This window comes from Lemur catta, chromosome 9 (genome assembly GCF_020740605.2).
Source record: "Lemur catta isolate mLemCat1 chromosome 9, mLemCat1.pri, whole genome shotgun sequence".
NCBI lineage: Eukaryota > Metazoa > Chordata > Mammalia > Primates > Lemuridae > Lemur > Lemur catta.
Window position 1 is genome coordinate 1,667,778 of NC_059136.1, and position 19,508 is coordinate 1,687,285.

Below are 19,508 nucleotides of genomic sequence, written 5' to 3' on the forward strand. Positions count from 1 at the left end.
TTTTATGGTTTTCACCTGCCTTCGTGTGTGTGTGTGTGTGTGTGTGTGTGTGTGTGTGTGTGTGTAGTTCCATGCAATTTTAGATGAGATCCCAACATTTATGTTACAAATCCCTTCCTTCTTTGGAGCCCTACAGCCATCGCCTTAGTTCAGGTCTCAGTGTCTGTCACCCGTGAGTTTCCGATGACCCCCCACAACCCCCATTCTGCCCCGTTGTCTCTCATCCGTCCTGCTCTCCCCCCAGAGCTCTCTTTCCAAACCACAAGCCCCTCTTTATCTGCCTGCTGTACGGCTCTCACGGAACCAACCCCCATGGCTCCGCAGATCAAGTCTAAGCAGATTTCCGAGTTTGCCCTTGGACTTCTCCCTCTGACCCCACCCCACCCCCACTCGTGATCTGCGCTCCGGGTTCTGGTGGTTTCCACGCCGCACTCTGGAGGCCTCGCGTCTGCACCTGCTGTTCCTCCCGCCTGGGCCCCTCCTGCCTCTGCGTCTCAGGGATCCCCGTGGGTCCGTCAGGGTCAGCTCAAACCCTGCCCCTCTCTGGGGGTGTTTCTCTTCTTTGCGCCCGTAATTTTCTTTTCTTGCCTCGTAACACGGCACTGCTTGCGTAGCTGCTGTTGTTCATGAAGGAGAATGTCAGAATCTATTCAAGCCATGGGGTCCTGAGTACAACGGTGGCTTAAACAAGCTGGGGTCATTTTTCTCATAATAAGACGCGCAGAAGCAGGCAGGTCATACCTGGGAATGGCACTCGATGATGTCATCGGGAGCTCGGGGACTTCAGCTACCGCCCCGCCGTCCGCATCTGGCTCTCGCCCGAGATCACGCGGGGGTTGCTGCGTGTCTGCACTCCGGGCAGGAAGCAGAAAAGCTGCGTCTGTATCTGCCCCTCTTTTCATGTAATAACAAAATATTTTCCAGAACACTCGACAGATTTTTGGTTATATTTCATTGACCTGAATGGTATTTTACATAGCCATTTTTCTTTTATTGCTCTTTCTGTTTTTTTTTTTTTTTTTGAAAACCCACCTAGTCCTGGAAGCAGATCCATGGCCGTCTGTATCTAGAAGAGAGATTAGATAAACAAGTACTTGGCTCCTCAGTCTCTGCAACGGAGGAAGACGAGGGAGAGGCGACCCGGAGTCGCGTGCGGATGCGTCGACCTACTCTCGTGTCTCCCATGAGCAGGTCCACCGTGGACTGAGTGCCGCCTCCCTGAACACGGGAATATTCTATTACTTTCCGTCCTGACTCCCTTGTGCCTAGCACAGTGTCAGCCCTTGGCAAACACTTACTGAAAATCTCATCAGCATTGAATGAACATACGCACGCAGTATACCAAGGGTTAAGAAACAAATCTGGGTTGTTGTGTTCTTTCCGTCCGATAGAGAATGTGTCCCGTGCAGCAGTCTGACGCGGTGCGCGGCACACAAACACCAAGGGACCAGGACGAGCGTGCCGTGTGGAGCCACGGCAGCGGTCAGGGCCAAGGCCTCCGTCCACTCTCTGCATGTCTCTGCAGGTCGCGGGTCTTGCCGGCGGGCAGGGAGGGGAGAAGGGCTCGTGGGGCGAGCAGAGGATCCTTAGAGTAGCAGCTGCCGACCAGACACAGGGAGGAGGCAAGGGGGGTAGACCGCAGAGAGGGGGCAAACCTAGGGACTGGGGTGCCCACAAACCATCACCCCTAGGGCTGGAGACAGGACGGAACAGTCCCTGGGTGCCCTGGCAGACAGAGCAAGAGGGGGCTCCTGCCCAGAGTGACTCGGGTCGGACTCGGGGCTCGCAGCAAACCCTGTCACCCCAGACATAGTGGAGGAGGGAGTTTTTGGAGCAGGGAGGAGGGATGGAAAGGGGGTGCCAGGATCCAGAGTTGCAACCTATGAACTGTGACCCGCAGCAAGTCACCAACCTTCCTAAGCCCCGCAGGACCTGTATCCCCGGGCTGTTGTGCCGATGGAAGGAGCAAGGTGTGGAAAGCGCTGAGAACACAGTTAACGCTCACTGGTCACTGCCCCCGTCTTGCAAGTTCTGCTTCTTGCTCTGACCCTCGTTATCAACCAGGGGCGCTGGGCGAGAGGGCGGTGGCAGGATGGCTCCGAAGTCCCGTGACGTGTTGCCGTAGTGCTCAGGCACAACCCCGTCTGAGCCCTCGTCCGATGACTCAGAAACTGTTTTTGCAGCAGTTTCGACCTCTGGACTGTCCAGGCGACAGCTGCCCAGGCCACCTGGTGTACCTGCCACGGAGCGCAGTGCCCGGCGGGTAGAACTGCCCGACGGATGCCCGTGGAGCTGAAGCGCCGCACGGGTCCTCGCCCCACGCTCTCACTCCTCACGCCACCTCCCTAACTCGTGCGGCCTCCCCCAACCTCCGACCTCCCTCTGGCCGTGTGCAGTGTCCCGGGAGCCCCTGAGCTGGCGTTCCCATTAAACAAGGACTTCCAAAGGACGGCCACCCTCTCCCTTCCTGTCCGTTCCTGGGCAAGCCAGGAGTCTCGGTTCACAACAGGAAACCAATAGCTTTGTGCTATCAGAAGACATTTCCTTCGCAGCACAAAACGTCTGAGTAATAATTTCAGGCCGGGCTTCACCCATTTCCTGTGAAAGGAGCAAACTGGCCTCTCCTTGTCCCGCTTGTCCCGCGAGCCCGGCCTTCCAGGGCTGCAGTGCCGAGCGCCGTGCGCGGAGATGGGCCTGTCTCCCCCCACCCGGCGTCCTGCGGGGCAGACGCACTAGGAAGGCGCTCGGCTCGGATACGGGGCACAGGCCCCGTGCCCGAGGGCTCCACAGGCGGCCTCCAGAGTAGAACTCCTGGGTAAACAAAGTCACAGCTTCCTCTGAGAGTCAAGACCGAATTTGGCACCCGGGAATTAACAGATGCTGGGGGCCATGAAAAGTTTGTGGGACTGCTTCCCAGTAGCTCCCTCATCACTGACTTAGTAGGGAAAAATGGCCAAGAAATGTTTTCCTGATGGTGGGGCCCACCCCGCTGCCCCAGGGAGGCTGGAGCCCCGGGGACAGATGACGCTATTCACTCCACAAATCCTGCAAGAGAAGGCTCTCGTCCTCCTTGCTAATCACGTTAGATCTCTCAACGTTAAGTCCAGGAGAGTTGAGGGGCGTTCTTGTCCCTCGTCCCCACTGTACAAAAGGAAGCACTGAGGCCGCAAAAGGCAAAGAGCTTCTCAACAGCTGCAGAGCCAGCGGCAGAGCCAGGCCAGAACTCAGGTTCCTTCATTTCTAGGCCATCGCCCCTCCAGAGAGGAGCATTTTGAATCCCTTCTAATACCATCCTGGAAGCTTCTTAGATGGGCTCTGATGCTCACCTACAAGGGAGCAGAATTCCTTGCATTTCTAGAAGAAAAAGCTGGCAGGGACCTCCAGCTTCTAGAGAGAATTTGGACCAACCTTTCCTCCCACCTCAGGCCGGGCAGCAGGCGGAGGAGCCGTGTGGGGCCTGGGCGTCTCTGGGCAGCCCCAGACGGAGAAGTTTCCTCGTGTTGAGCAGGAAGTCAGGGAAGCAGGCGGTGACCAGCACGCTGACCTGGGAGCAGGTGAGCCGTCAGAGGGCGGTGGGAGCGCCCGTCCTGTCCCCACCGCAGTGGTCACACCGCGTGTTTATCTGGCACGGCTGGTGCTCAAACCATTCGGCTCGGAGAGCGAGGACGCAGAGCCACGGAAACCGCTCCACTGCCAGGGGCACTAAAGGCCCAGCTGGAGTCCACAGTCAGTCCCCTAAAGCAAGGAGGGGACCCTGGTCTTGTGGGGCAAGGACAGTGCTGGACACACACGCAGCCACGTGACTGGAGTCGTGCCTCTCACCACACTGGTCGCAGGCTCTCGCCAGTGCGAGAGGAGGGAGGCGTGTGCATGGACGCTGGTGTGTAGAGGCACACAGACATCCTCCGTCATTTGCGATTCATGGGGAGGGCCTCACCCTTTTCTTTTTTATTTCATTCATTTATTTTTACAGAGATGGGGTCTTGCTGTGTTGCCCAGGCTAGGGTGCAGTGGCTACTCACAGCTGTGATCATGGCTCGCTGCAGGCTCAAACTCCTGGGCTCACGCGAGGGGAGTTTGGGTGCAGCCTCGGCTGAGGGCCTGGCCTTGGCTCCAATCTGCAAGGTGGTTTCTGGACCATCCCAGGGGGACCACCCCGGGGCTCTCCCACAAGCAGGAGGGTGCGTATGTTCTTCCTGGGGTGGGAGGTTCGTCTTCGACTTTCCTGTCACTTTCCCGGCTCAGCTGTGAACGCTGAGCCTGTTCTTGCAGCCCTCGGACCTCTTTCCCGCCCACTGGTGCTGCGTGACTGGGATGAGCATCCCCCCCTACTGGCAAGGGGGTTTCGTCACACGTGTTGCCCAGGACACACTGTCACCACTGAGACCAACATCGCTCCGGTCGGAGGATACTGGTGAGAGTCCCCGGCTTCCCCCCCAGCCCCTCACTCCCCCACCCACACCGCTCGGGGGACACAGGGCGGGTTGGGATTTAGTGGCTTCATTCTGGCATCTTCCTTCTTTCCCCGTTATCCCCACTTTTGGAAGTTTGCGGTTTCCCGGGTTAAGGAAGGCTGGGTTTGTAGAAGTCAGGGTGGGGGCAACACGTTATCATAGATGTTTTTCACGGTGGGGATGCTCCCGGGATACGTCTAGAATCAGAGAGGGAACGCTGGCTTGTAGGGTGATGGACAGCAAAGACTTTCAGTTATCCTATAACCACCTGAAAATTTTTCTTAGGTTAAAATTCAGCCTTCTGAATTCTTAGTATTTTGTCAAAAGTGATTCGGTTGCGTAGATTCGTGCCTGGGTGAGCGAGGATCACGCATCTGCGAGGGGGAACGGCAGTACGGCAACTGGGTATTTATCAGCCCAGACCTCGTGCTGCTGTGGACACGACAGCCAGGAAGTGCAGTTGGAGGACCTCGTTTTCAGGGAGCAGTGACATCCATCACTTTTGTCTGCTCAGCGCTTTTCCTTGTTCCCTGGTGACAGCACTTGACCTCCCAGCCAAAAGGATGTGCAGTGACTCAGGCAGGGAAATCAAAGTCCTCTTCTGGGATTTTCCGCGCGGGAGCTGGGAGGAAGATCCGGCTTTTCTCAATGCCGGGTGCCGGGGGTGCAAGCCGTGGCCCCCGAAAGGCAGAGAGAGCCCAGGGCTCCAGTCATTTCTGAAGCTGGCCCCATCCCTGCCTCCCCCACAATTTGGTTGCTGAGCTGATAAGTTCCTCTCTCTACGAAACGCACTTGACGTGGATTCGGAGGGCGTGCGGTGCCTCCCGACTCCTGGGAAGCTGATCCGCTCCTCAGGGAGCGGACACAAGCGGCCCTTTAACTGTGGCTGCACCTGTCACCTTGGCCCCGCACCTCTGAGCCCTACAGAATTTAGCCTTTGCTTTGTCATGGAAGATTTTAGAGCAGATTCTCTGAATTAGAATTTCGGCGTGACTCATTGCTTCAGTGACTGTGGTCTCTAGTTTTAATTTTCAATATTTGACTTTTACAAAAACGGTTCTTAAAGTGGATGCTTGCGAGAATCAGGTATCAGAAGGAGAGGCTCATTCAGAGTTCCGCGGCCAGGAAGGCTGTCCCCAGAGTGTGCGTGTGGCTGTGTGTCAGGCTGCTGTGGGCAGAGGAGCCGCGAGGAAGGACCCACTTCTCAGAGCCACTCCTGGTCCTCCGCGCCGGCCGGGGCTTGGCACCCTGCGGCTCCCTCCGCGGCACCCGCATCTTTACTTGGGACCCCTAGACCCCAGGCCCTGTGGACGGGGACAGGGCTCGTGCCCTCACCAGCGGCTTCCAGAGCCTTGGTGGGGGGGAGGTGTGGACGTGGCACCCCCTGACAGACGCCCTCTAACTGGGGGACCCGGGAGGAGAGTGCCCCCACTGCCTGATTCTCCTGACCTGCTTCCCGGCACGTGGGCCTTGGTCAGTGGTGGGGAAGCAGTCACTGATCACAGGACAGTCTGAGCAATCTGGGGACGGCGGAGTGTCACACAGGCTCTCGTCTGTATCATTTGCATCTATTTTGTCTTATCTCATTCTAAAAATATGCAACTATTAATAGCAACTCCCGTTTCGAATACCTACGGTGTGCTTTCACCTGCGTCACTATCCGTTACTCTCCCCACTGGAGCCCGAAAGAGATGTGTTTGTTACTCTTGTTCTGCAGTTGGAGGGCCCAGGGCTCAGAGCTGCAGGGGACTTGCCCAGAGTCTCGTTCTGGGAAGTGGCAGGGTGGGGGCTCGAACCAGGCGGTGTGTTCCTCCCCTGCACCTGCTGTGCTCTTCCCGGGGTTCCCTCCCCCGTCACTCGAGCAGCACCAGGGCGGGGCCCACCCCAACCCGGTAAAGCCAGTTGCTCCAGCACCGGTAGCTTTTTGCAGGCGAGGCCGGTGGGCAGCCAGGGCTGAGGCCCGGTGCGTTACGCCGTGTCGTGCCACCCTCCTCAAAGCCCTTTCCGGTCTCTCAGAGTTATCCTCGTCCTCTCTCTCCTGCTCACACCCTGCATCCCAGCCCTTAGCATTTCCTGCTGGTCTCACCTTCAAAACGTGCCCCAAATCCACCGCTGCTCGCGGCCTGCCCCGCGGCCATCCCTCGCACCTCCTGCACGCACCGTCTATGGCCTCCTTTCTGGTCTGCGGCTTCTGTCCTCGCTCCCCTACGGTCCCTTGTCAACACGACAGCCAGGCGGTTCTTGTGATACACGTCAGATATGTCATTTCTCGCTTAAAACCCTCTGACGGCTCCTGTCTCCTCGCAGTACGACTCAAAGTCCTTTCCAGGGTCTGCAACACTGTCCCTGGTCTGGCTCTTCTCTCTGACCTCGGGTCCTACCGACTGTCCTGCTCACTCACCCGGCAGCCAAACTGCAGTCTTGGTCAGTGCTGAATGTGCCGACAGTCTTCTGCCCCAGGGCCTTTGCACGTGCAGCTCCCTCTGCCTAGAGCAGCGCCCCCCCCCACAGCCTCACAGTCACTCGTTCAAGTCCTTTGTGTCTCTGCCCATTTGTCCCCTTATCTAGGGGCTTCCCGGACCACTCAGGTGCAGCCGCCTCTCACTCTGCCACTGGTGTCTCTGCAGAGACCTTCGCTCTCCACCCCTCACCTGTCCTCACGGCACTGGAGACCCCCTGACGTATTTACTCTTGGTTTGGTTTTTTGATTCTTTTTGGTCTGACTTTCCTCACCAGAATGTCGGCTCCATGAGAGCCATGACTTGGTTTTGTTTGTTGTTCTCTCGCTAGCACCCGAAACGGTGCCTGTTCGGTGATTACCTGTAGAATGAACTACTAAATATCATGCAACTTTTTGGTCTAATGTAAGAAATCAGAAGGGAAAATAAGGCTAAGAAAAATAAAATAAAGCTACGGGCCAAGTTAACGCCTAGAATATGTTCCATATATCTTGCATGCTTTACTCGAGGGTTTGAATGCAAGTTTGGCTTTTAGCAAGTAATATAAGAAGGGAAATAGCATTAATTGTAGAATTTAGTGAATAAAAACAAAAAATAGCAGCCTGCTATGTGAGCAAAACAGAGCTATTCCGACCGCTCAGATACGAGACACACGACCAGTTGAATCCTCGTTGGAGGATGCCGCGAGAGAAAGGGAGCAATAGCCCTACGGCAAATCCAGCACATTTCACAGACCTCTTTGGCTCTCGGACACTGTGAAGTCTAGGCTGCTGTTGAGAGAAATGCTCCATTTACTTTTTTTTTTTGAGACAGAGTCTCACTCTGTTGCCCGGGCTAGAGTGCCGTGGCGTCAGCCTAGCTCACAGCAACCTCAAACTCCTGGGCTCAAGTGATCCTCCGGCCTCAGCCTCCCGAGTAGCTGGGACTACAGGCATGCGCCATCATTTCCAGCTGATTTTTCTCTCTATATATATTTTTTAGCTGTCAATATAATTTCTTTCTATTTTTAGTAGAGACGGAGTCTCTCTCCTGCTCAGCCTGGTCTCGAACTCCTGACCTTGAGCAATCCACCCACCTCAGCCTCCCAGAGTGCTAGGATTACAGGTGTGAGCCACCGCGCTCAGCCTCTATTTGCTTTTGATAGTATTTAAATATTTAGGTTAAATCGTTATCTAACTGCCAGATAAAATTAGTTTTTCATAATCCCCCTGACATCCAGGCCTTCGTCCAGTTAATCGACAAGCCCTTCTGAGCACCAGAGAGCACACCCTATATTACTGCCAGAAGATTTGGGATCCTCCCTAGGGTTGTCCTGGTTTTCCTGGGACAGATGGGTTACCAGGATTTGGAACTTTCTGTGCTAAAAACCAGGACGGCCCAGGCAGGCTGAAACGAGTTGGTTATCCTACCTGTTTGTCCCTGGTCTCTTGTAAACAATGCATGGAGTTAAAGAATCGTTGTGATTGGCGGGTGTGCAAAACGCTTGTTTTCTTTTTCTGACCCACATTTAGATAAAAAGAGCAGAATCTGACAAGTGGGATAACATTCCAGAGCCCAAGATCAAGCCTTCCAAACGGAAGTGGGTAAACAAGGAATTATCAGGCAAGTTCGGACTGCCAAGGCCCAGAGGTGGGCTGAGGTCAGGAAGATGTGTGGCCTGTGGGGACAGGAGAGCAGGGACACAGGAATCTGGAAGGCCAAGGAGGAAGAGAAGGCCCCGCTCCACTGTGGCCAGGGGGCTGGAGAGCTCCGGGGAGGAGCCCCGACCTGGGGCCTCGGGCTGGGCGTGGGCGCTGCCCTCCTTCCAGCTGTGGCCACGGAGCGGCCTGTGCTACCCACCTGGAACCCACTCAGAAGTGGCTACAGCCTCCGCAGAGGTTTAAAAAGGATGGGCGTAGGTGGTCAAGGTCAGGTGCCCTGAGCCCTGGGCCTGTGTCATCCTTGAAAGTCTCAGGTGCTTTCCTGTGACTCACAGTGAAGCCGTGGGTTTTAGGAAGTTGTTCAGTGTCTTCCTCCCTCCCCAACTCACCCACACACTTTCTAAAAGGAAAAGCGAACATCTTTTAATTTCCACCAATTCAGAGATGATGTTACTATTTTAACGAATAGACCTTCCAGTTTTCTGTATGCATAGATATTTTTAAGACCTGGGATGATATTATTTTATGTGATACTCTGGTTTCTCTCATGCAAATGCTTTCTAAGCATGACGTCTGCACAGAGGTGCACACACACGAAGTTGGAAGCACATTGATGCCCAGGTGAGGGTCCTGCTTTCTGTACTTTACAGGGCGCCAGTTTTGCGGGTCATCATCGAGTCTTTTGGAAATGCACCTTTCACGGTGCATGGTATCCCTTCACGTGGATGTAGAACGATTTGTCGAAGTATCTCTCTACTGGGCACATTAACTCTAATTTTTTTTTAATTTTTTTTAATTTTTTTTTTTTTTTTGAGACAGAGTCTCTCTCTGTCACCCTGGCTAGAGTGCCGTGGCGTCAGCCTAGCTCACAGCAACCTCAGACTCCTGGGCTCAAGCGATCCTCCTGCCTCAGCCTCCCGAGTAGCTGGGACTACAGGCATGTGCCACCACGCCTGGCTAATTTTTTGTATGTATTTTTAGTTGTCCAGATAATTTCTTTCTATTTTTAGTAGAGACGGGGTCTCGCTCTTGCTCAGGCTGGTCTCGAACTCCTGAGCTCAATGGATCCTCCCGCCTCGGCCTCCCAGAGTGCCAGGATGACAGGCGTGAGCCACCGCGCCCGGCCACCATTGTTAAACGTGATCACAGTGAACTGAACGGTTTCTCTTGAGCAGAGAGGTCACTGGACGGGGCTTTCTCTCATTTCTTCAAACCCTTCCAAGGACTTTCCTGATGTCAACCTCAGGCTGCTCTCCCGCACGGCGGCACCTGCCCCTCCACCTGGGACCCGGCCCCAGACACCTGCAGACCCAGCTGTTTGTCCCTGCTCTGCCGGCACTTGACCAGGGCGCCGTTTTCCTCCACTCTCGGCCACCTGTGCACAGCGACGGTGCCGTCCTCACCTCCACCTCCCTCGTGGCTTGAGGCCCAGTTTTCCGCACTCAGTGGGCTCCCATTTTACATGAAATGTGAAATTTCCTTTTCCTAAATATAATTTTTTTCCTTTATGAAAATACTGTCTAATCCAGTTTTTGGCAGAGGACACACCGGGCTGTATTTATTGGCAATATAATTATCTACTGAAGCAAAGGGAAAAGAAATCAGTGTTTAATGAGGTCCGAAGCCAAAGCGTTCTCTGCAGTTTCCTCTGGCCTCGGCCTTTTCAAGGTGCCACTGGAACCGGAATCCCGAGTGGAGGGAAACCAAGCCCAGGCTCCCTTTGCAGAAGGGAACCCCTGTCCGTGTCTCTGGAGGGGCGTCCCACCCTCCCTCGTGAGCCAGGAGCACTGCTGCGCCCCATCGGACGTGACGTTCAGCCACCGCAGTATCTGGAAGGTTTTGTTTCTTTGTGTTAGGGGACAGAACCGGCCTCACTAATCACCGTCTGGGGCCAGGGGTCACCCTTCCCAGGTCACACGCTCCCGCCAGGCTGTTCCCCCGCAAAGCAGCCCCCGGCTCAGTGTATCCTGGCTGGCCCGGCCCGCGGTGCCCCCGCAGGTCAGGGGAGGGGAGAGCTGAGCGCCGGACATGGGAAAACGACAGCATCAGGCTCTGGGAACGTGCCCGGGCGCCTCTGTAGACACGTGAGTTACTCTGTGTTTTCGTAAAGCTCAGCCTGCTTTCGTGGTCTCATGGCGGTTCACTGGCGCTGCCAAGATCCCGAGCCGATAAGGCGACAGCCATCTCCACGCAGACACGACTGTCTGCGCTCACCCTGCCTGCTGGGACAGTGGCACACTGCACAAGGAGAGATGCCTTTCTGCTGAGGAGACGCCGGGTGAGGTGGGGCTGAGGACGGACGACGAAGCCCCCTGCGTAGCCTGGGGAGCAGGGGTGAGTGGCAGGGGCCCCACAGGGTTCCCCACACTCTTGTTGAAGAGCTCGGGGCTTCCTAGGCCAGCCCCAGGGAGAGAGAGGAGACCAAGCTGTGGAGTCCTTCGTTTGTCTTGTCCACTGCGTGAGGAGTTCCTGGCATGTAGTGGATGCTCCATAAAATGCTTATGGACTCAGTGGAGAGAAGCAGGAGATGGCAGGAGGTGGCAGGAACTGTTGGGCAGGTTCCTGGCTGCTTTCCCCTGGGCCAGGGTCTGGGAACTCAGGCTGTTCACCCTGAATATCAGAGGAACGAGAGACCCAGGAAAACTGAAATTGGAGACATCTGGCCTTCACCCATGTGTGTGCAGTGGTGGGCACACTCCGAGAAGTTAAATGGCCTGTCTAAAGAGTTTTTAAACTTTTTGATATTTAAATTTATTATTATTATTTTTTATAGAGATGGGGTCTTCCTATGTTGCTCAGGCTGGTCTTGAACTCCTGACCTCACGTGATCGCCCTGCCTTGGCCTCCCCAAGTGCTGGGATTACAGGCGTGAGCCGCCGCACCCGGCCTCTCACCGCTTGTCTGGGCTGTGGTTTCACTTTGGTGACGTGTGAGAGCAAACAGGATGACGTGGTGGGGTCCCAAGTGTCCGTTTACTGAAGTCCTGTGAGCACCCTGGCTCTCCCGGGAGGAGCTGGCGCTCGGCACAGACGCACGTGTGGAGTCTGGGAAGGCGCTGGATTGGGAAGCGGGGACCCGGGACCCGCCTGGCCTCTGCTCCGTCCTCACTGCCTGACCCTGGGCCAGTCACTCTCCCCTGTGTGTCTCAGTCCCCTGCTGGGAGGAGTGGGGAGGTCATATGAGCTAATATCTATCGTCCCGTGGCAAATCTCCCATGAGTCCTCCTGACATCCTAAAATCCTCGGGCTGCTGCCCACTCCAGTTTGCCTGGGACCCAGAGGAGCTCCCAGGCGGGGCCCTGCAGCTTTGGAACTGGGACAGTCCTGGCAAAACTGGGATGCGATGAGCCTGGTCCTCTCCAGGCCATTTGGGGGGTGTGGAGCCGTCTCCAGGGGGCCCCCAACGGCCGCCCCCGCTGAACACACTCTGCGCCCCTCACACTGCACCAGTAGCATAGGGCAGGGGTGATGGTAGGTTCTTCTGAATTTAGGCTCCAAGACACTGTGTCTTCCATCTGCCTGGGGCCTGCTCCCTCCCTCCCTCTCTGTCATTACACTGGGAAGTGCTAGCTGCGGTGCGGGGGGTGGCCCTCCGCAGAGGCCCCTGCCGTGAGGAACCGAGGCTTAGCCAGGACCCAGGCACACAAGCCTCGAGGCAGATCCTCGAGCAGCGGTGTCAGCTCCCGCTGGCGCTGGCGGTGACTGCAGTCACAAGAGGAACCCTGAGCTGGGACCCGGCTAAGCCCCGCCCAGATTCCTAACCCTCAGAAACTATGACATAATAAATGTGTTATTTTGAGCTGCTAAGTTTTAGAGTAGGGCATTAGATAAAGTAGATAACTAACAGATAACTTGTTCTGAAAGAGCTCTCAGAAAACAACCCCAGCGCCCTGTGTGGGAGGGACGGGCTTGTCCCCTGGCTACAGGGACTGCTTCAGGGGCAGGCGTGTGACCTGGGGCTGGTCCCATCAGAATGGACTTCGAGATACGGGTGCACACATCCCCTCTTGTCAGGCTTTTGGTATGAACTTGTGAGCCTGGAACCTCCAGGGAGGGATGAGGTGTGCAGGTGAGGGGGCGGAGGGGACACGGGGACATGCAGAGACCAGGAAAGCAGAGTGAGCACAGACCCTGGTCACGTGCATTTCTCAAAGCACTGATGACACCTGTGTGTATGCAGGACATTTGCTAAAGACTCGGGAATCATGGACGGAGGGTGAAAAACAGCTCAGCGGAGTCTGGACCCGGTGGCTCACACCTGTAATCCCAGCGCTTTGGGAGGCCGCGGCGGGAAGATCACTGGAGGCCGGGAGGCGGAGACCAGCCTCAGCCACACAGCGAGGCCCCATGTCTACCAAAAATTTAAAAAATTTTCTGGGCGTGGTGGCTCATGCCTGTAGTCCCAGCTACTCGGGAGGCTGAGGCAGGAGGATTGCTTGAGCCCAGGAGTCTGGGCTGCTGTGAGCTATGATGATGCCACTGCACTCCAGCCTGGGTGACAGAGTGAGACCCTGTCTCAAAAAAAGAAAAAAAATAAACAAATAAAACAAAAAAAGAGGAGGCTCAGCAGAGGCAGTAACTGCCCGTCCCCACCTGGACGGCCTCACGACCAGGCACCGCGTAGCCAGGACGCAGCCGTGCAGACGGGGCTTCCTCTCCCTCTTCCCCGCGTCCTGGGCAACCGCACAGCCTGCCGTCCGTAAGAGCAAGCCCCGCATTCCTGTAGTGTGTTGTGCGGCTCGTCTTCTATTTAGGCTCAGCTTTCGCAGCTTAAGAAGACTCATCCATGGGTTTTCACAAGCAGAAAGAGAATCATTTTCTCCTTACAAAACAAATAAGCAAAAATGGCTCAAATTACAGCCAGGTTTTAAGGCAAATTTTTCCTTCCCCGTAACATGTGGGTACAAAGTGGCACGTTGAGAGCGCATTTCAGTAGTGACACTGTTGCTGGCCCTGGCCAACCGCACTGCGAGAGACATCGCACTTCGCTTTCTGGTTTTTTCTACTTCCGTTGAAAACTCGTATTTGGGAGGTTAGGTGAGGCTGTTCGCCAGGTGTCACGGGAGATTCTTAAGGAAATGCTGAGGCTCACAGTTCCTGGCGGCACAGCCACGGCTTTGTACTTGTTCCTTTCACATGTCCCCGGCTCCTACTCAGTGCCAGGGACACTGACAGGTGCTGAGGATGCAGCAGTGAAAAGACCGTGTCACCAAATGGAAAATGGGAGACACACGTCACAGTGCTGCCAGAACCCCCGCGGTGACACAGAGCTCATCTGGAGTCAGAAGACCCGGGTTTGCCCCCGGGCCTGCTTCCTGCTTCTCGAAACCCTGGAGAAGTCGTGCCCTTCTCCAGACTCGGGAGGGGGTGGCCCCGAAAGGGGAACGTTTACTCTTGACGACCGACGCGACCTGGAGCCCAGGTGTGCCAGCCAACGGGACGTGGAACCCTTGTCCCTTTCACTGAACCATGTGGCCTCTCAGCGCTGAGCTGTGCAAGAGAATGCCAAAAGTAGAAAAATAATTGCAAATAGGAGCTTGCCTTTATGCCCGGAAGGCTTATATATCCTAAAAGTTAAAGGCAGCTGTTTTCTTACGTAATATTTTTATGACTATCACTCTGATTAATAACACAGGGATCTGGAGAGAAACGCTTTCCCACCGACTGCGGGATTCACCAGACCAAAGGGCACCAGTGGCAGCGTCACGCCAGCACGTCCGTGGGGCGTGGGAGAGAACAGAGAAGCCGTTTGAAGGATGGTTCTGGCCACACAGCACACTTGCGACCCGTGTTCCCTAATTCTCCAAGCGTGTGAATCTCTTATTGAACAGTCTGAGCTTCCTGTGGAGGTTTAAAAAGAAACCATCTTCCTCTCTGCCTTCAGCCTCTCTGTGACAGGTCTCCCGCTCCTTGTCCTTCGCGGCACCCCAGGGACACGCCAAGGTCGGTTTCAGCTCCATGATCACGTGGTTTGAGGCTTCCTTGCTCCTTACTCGTCCTGGTCTCAGCGGGAGGGACCCAGGGCTTGCGGGACTGGGTTTCTCTCGTCCTTTCTCCCCTCCTCTGGGTCACGCTCCTTTCTGTGGTGCTGGGAACTGGTGCTGCCTCGACCGTCCTCTATGTCACCACGCTGCTTGTCCGCCCCGCCATCCGCGCAGCAGCCCTTGGAGAGGGGCCTCTGAGCTGCGCGGTTCCCGGAGCGGGGAGAGCCCGTCTGGCCCGCCCTGACCTCTTGTTCCTCCTGCCAGCTCCGCCCTGAGGGTCTGCTTCTGAGCTTGCCTGCTGAGGGCCCCTCACCTGCTTTTGAGGGGCACACCTGCAAGAGAGCTCAGTCCTGGCTAATCCTTGACCTTTCACACGGTGGGAAGTCACACTGCCACCTGCTACCCACGTGCCACCTGCCACGTCTGTCTCTCCGCATCTCTCCCCTGGCCCACCCGGCGTGGCAGCCTGGCACCGCCTGCTCCGCACCACGCGACCATTCCACCTGGAGTGAGACCTTGGTTTCCCCTTGGTTCAAACCACCCAGTCACTGCGAGCGGCTCTCTTGGGTCACCTGTCACTTGGTATTGGGGTGCAAACCCCCCAGAACTTCCCAAACAGTTCTGTGACTTATGATTCAATGACTCCTCAAGCCCCCCCAGCACCCCCGACAGGGGCTGAATACACAGGCTGGACGGGAGGTTGGGGAAGCGGCTCAGCTTCCTCTTAATCATCTCCGGAGCGGGGAGGAGAATTATTGGGAACGCAAAGTCTATTTTTCCTCAGCATAATTTCCAGGTGCAATAAAAAAGTCCCACACGACTTCCTATCGCAATTAAGGTAACTAAAAATTCTCACTCTGTCACACTAATGCATGAATGAATTCAGGGTGACGCACAGGTGCCGAGATGGAAGCCCAGGTCTTGGGTCCCCTCCCTCACACGGTCCCAGGGGGAGCCCAGGAACGTGTCCACACGGTCGTGTGTTTCTGTGCAGTTTGAGTAAATCAGGCGTTTTTAGCCACATGTGACTGAGACCACCACCTCTTCCCATTTGGCTTCCCTGCCATTGCTTCCCCGGCGGCAGTTGGCCCTGGGGTGGCTGCAGGTATATTTGGAATCTGGAACTGACTTAGAGATAAATCTATTAATAGCTTGGGTTTGGTGGGACACATTTGTCATTCATAGTCACTTCCACGTAGAGTCAAGTCTCTGCTTCCCATTCCCACGTAGGAATGGTTTTTGGGAACATGCCTCCCACCGCTGTCTGAATCATCCGTGCCGTGTGCTCACATAGCTGGGGTCCAGGTGAACACGGCCCACGGCCGGGGCAGGGAGCAGGTGGGGATCGGTGCAGAAACAAGGCTGGAAATAGACTCAGACTCAGCTTCGATCGTTTCCTGCACGCAGCTGTAACACAAAGCAAGCTCCAAGTGATCTGTCCAAATTAGGAAAAGAAATTACAGTTTAAATTTATAATAAAAGCAGCATCGGCTTAGAAAGATGAATTGCTCTCATAGACAAAAGAAATTTGACCGAGGGTTTCTCAAATTTTAAAACTCTAAAACTCAACATGATAGTACTAATCATGAGCTATGAAACAGAAAGGAACTTTTATAAACTATTAATAGTATAGTAATACACAATTTTTGATCAACCAGGCCAGGGGAAAGATTGAGTTAGCTTCTATTCTTGCCACAGGAAATGATGCTGATAATTGTCACCATATAATAAAAAGATCCACAAGTGTGCAGCCAATAACGTCGGGAAAAGTGTTACAGAGGGGTGTCGGGCAGTTAATTAGTAAAAGTTAAGATTTTTTCCCCCCAATTTTGTGAATTTGTGGCATTTACGGCTTTTGAAACATGTGTGATTTGTTTTGATTTTTTTTCCCTCACTTGAAAATGTCACTTCACACCTAATTTTATTTTGGTGATTTTATATTCTTCCTCTTAAAGATGGTGCAGGCCGGGCGCGGTGGCTCACGCCTGTAATCCTAATGCTCTGGGAGGCCGAGGCAGGAGGATCCCTTGAGGTCAGGAGTTCGAGACCAGCCTGAGCAAGAGCGAGACTTCATCTCTACTAAAAAAAAAAAAAAAAACAGACTCACACCCACTTTTCTTTCTTCTAGGTTCCCAAGATTCTCTCACAATGTAAGGGAAGCCCCGGATGTGGGCCGTGCGGCCTCGTTGCCTTGCAGAACTCCTTTCTCTGTGAGCCGCAGTGGAACAGGAGAACTGCCCGTCTGCAGACCTCTGCGTCCTTTTGCAAAACCCCAGTTGGAGATGGTGACCGTGGTGTTATCTCAAGTCTGTTATACAAGGATCCACTTGGTAAATTCCTCCTTGAACACAGTGCCAGGAAAAATTTCTCTTTCCAGTCTGATTCCAAACTTACTGCACAATGACAAGTATATGAGCCAGCGTGTTTCCCTTTCGTCCAGGAAACCTAGAGATAAATCAGCGTTCAACTGTAGTAAACAACTCATCCCAGGTGCCTTACAACATATTGTTCTCTTTTGCTCTGGCTCGTTCTTCTTTGAGTCGAGTTCTGTTTTTCATGTTTCCTTGGACTCTTTTGGGAAACAGTGAGGTGTGAATGTCCCCCAATTAAATCCATGCACACAAACAAGTACGATGACATAGGTGGCCCCTTCTCGTCCCTTCCTCCCGTCACTGCCCCAGGCCACATGCCAGGCCCCGGGGTGCAGGCAGGAAAGGCGCTGCCCGTGCACTGCTCATGGGTGGGCTACGGGGGAATGTGCTGTTGTAGGACAGACACGAATCCAAGGCGGAACAGGGTTGACGCCGAAATCGGGGGACAAAGAAAAAGCTAGAGGGGTTCAGAAGAAGAGAGAGTGATTCTGAAAAGAGATAACAGAATGGGGAAGGCTTCGTGGATGGAAGGAAATTTCAACTGGACTGGGAAGGACGGGAAGGATTTTGAAGGCAGAGACAGAGGAGGAAGAACACCTCTGACTAAGAAAACAGATTGAACAAAGACTTATGCGGGAAAGAAAGAAATCCTCTTCCACATCTGCAAAAACAGTAGGAATTGAGTTTGGCTGGTAGGTATGATACATGAAGGAGTCAATGAGGGCTAAGGATAAGATTCTTTTTCAGTGATACGTACTTTGCAATTTATAAACAGACCTTGGGTTCAAAGCTGGGTGCAGTGGCGCACGCCTGTAGTCCCAGCCCCGGGGAGGCTGAGGAGGGAGGATCCCTTGAGCCCAGGAGTTGGAGGCTGCAGTGAGCCAGGATTGTGCTGCCGCACTCCAGCCTCCAACGGTGGGACCCTGTCTTTAGAAAAAAAAAATAATAATTAAAAAGAAAGGAATTTGGATTCACTGTATCCTTTTGTTCAAATACGCTACGAAGCAGGCTGGGGAAGCATAATTACTCCCTGTCGGGGAGCAGGTCACCGGCTACAGAGCAGTTAAGCAACTCGCTGCGAGTGGCACAGCCTGCAAGTGGACAAGTCCCCGGCCCCAAATCTTGTACCAATTTCACTGCGTTAAGTTTTATCCCTGGTTCCCAGGGCCAAGCCAGTGAAGACCACCTTGGAGATGAGAACCAAAGTGGTTTCCTTTTTTCCTTCAGGGGTGGGTGTGGGTGAGGAGGAAAGGGAGGAGCCGTGGGCGTAACTGGAGCAAGGGTTCGCCTAACGACCCTGCAGAGGACGGTTTCCGCAGCCCGGTTCCGTTCCTTTCTGCGGCTGGGGAGGAACAATGAGGGAGTGAGGGATCAGCAGGGATGTTTATCTTTCCAGCTCTGGGCTGGCAAACGCTGGAGTCCCCCGGGGCGGGGCGGGGAGGGTGGGTGTGGTCACTTCCCACCTCAGGGAGGGTGGGAGACGCTCCCGGGGGCCGAGGGGTGTGCGGCTTCCTCCCAGATAGGACGCTTGTCTCCGGGTGGGAGGCTGCGGGCCACAGGGTCTTATCTCCAGGGGCAGACACAGGAGGAGCCCTGCCCAGTCCTGTGCCCCGAAGGGGACATGCCGGGGATGGAGAGGACAGGGTGACCGGCTGAGAACAGCACAGGGGCAGCCGCTCTCACCGTGTGTCAATGAGGACTTCTTCCTGCCAGACTTCCAGGCTGACCCGGGACCTGGGCCGGTCCCAGCAGCCCCGCCCAGAACATTCCAGGACACTGGGATGCAGGCGCAGGCCACTTCTGCGACTGAGGGCAGAGGGGAATTTGGGTTCCTTCCTTGGATTGAATCCAGAATTCTGGGACGACGTCTTAGCGCTTGGATGTTACGCGCTGGAGCTTCCAAAAGTCGACAGACACCCCGACCGCAGGGCGTGTGTGCAGCGGAGGGACCCTCCCAGTGCCCGAGCGCCGCCGGGGCGGGGACCCTCCCAGTGCCCGAGCGCCGGGCAGGAGGGAAGTCCCAGCCCTTTTATAGACAAGGAAGCCGAAGGCAGCGCCGCTAAATATAGACCAAGTCAAGCTTATTCATATATCCTTTAAATTTTTGAAGGCCTTATTTTTTCAAAAATCTATTTTATCAGACCTAAAGGTATGCAAATCTTCTCCTCATGCACATTTCCAAAGGTTTTCCTTTTCTTTACATCCATCAGTTTCGTCCCCTACAAAATGGGAGGACGATTCCCTCAGAGCCGTGTGTTGACTGAGTCAGACCACGCCAGTGAGCAGTTCAGACACTGCGGGCACTCAGGAAGGGTCCTCTGCCTTCTCTGCCCGTCTGCAACCCTGGTTTGGGCATAGTCCGGGGTCTTTGACAAAGTTTCACACTCATTGTTAATATAATGTATCTTTTTTTCAAGAATTAACATCTGCATCCTTTTGTAGCCACGTTCCTGACAGTTATTTCATCTTAGTTCTGTGTTTACAGTATTTCAGGACTTCTTTTCAGTCCTTTTATAATGCAGCCTTCCTACTGCTGAGCTCTTTGTTTGACTCACAGCTCAACTGCATAGTGTTTTTAAGGAAAGATGCGTGTGCCCGCG

At 54.6% G+C, this 19,508-nt stretch overlaps 2 long non-coding RNA genes across 2 annotated transcripts; one reads left to right on the top strand and one right to left on the bottom strand.

Annotated features, from left to right (window-relative positions):
* Nucleotides 1–403: 403 nt before the first annotated feature.
* Nucleotides 404–2,077, bottom strand: LOC123644947. Its single transcript, XR_006737310.1, has 3 exons — nt 1,913–2,077; nt 1,033–1,218; nt 404–847 (listed from the first exon to the last, which is right to left on the bottom strand). It is a non-coding gene; the product is annotated as an uncharacterized LOC123644947 (long non-coding RNA).
* Nucleotides 2,078–9,617: 7,540 nt separating this feature from the next.
* On the top strand, nt 9,618–17,846 carry LOC123644948. The gene is made up of 3 exons (XR_006737311.1): nt 9,618–10,887; nt 14,188–14,495; nt 16,665–17,846. It is a non-coding gene; the product is annotated as an uncharacterized LOC123644948 (long non-coding RNA).
* The last annotated feature ends 1,662 nt before the right edge of the window (nt 17,847–19,508 follow it).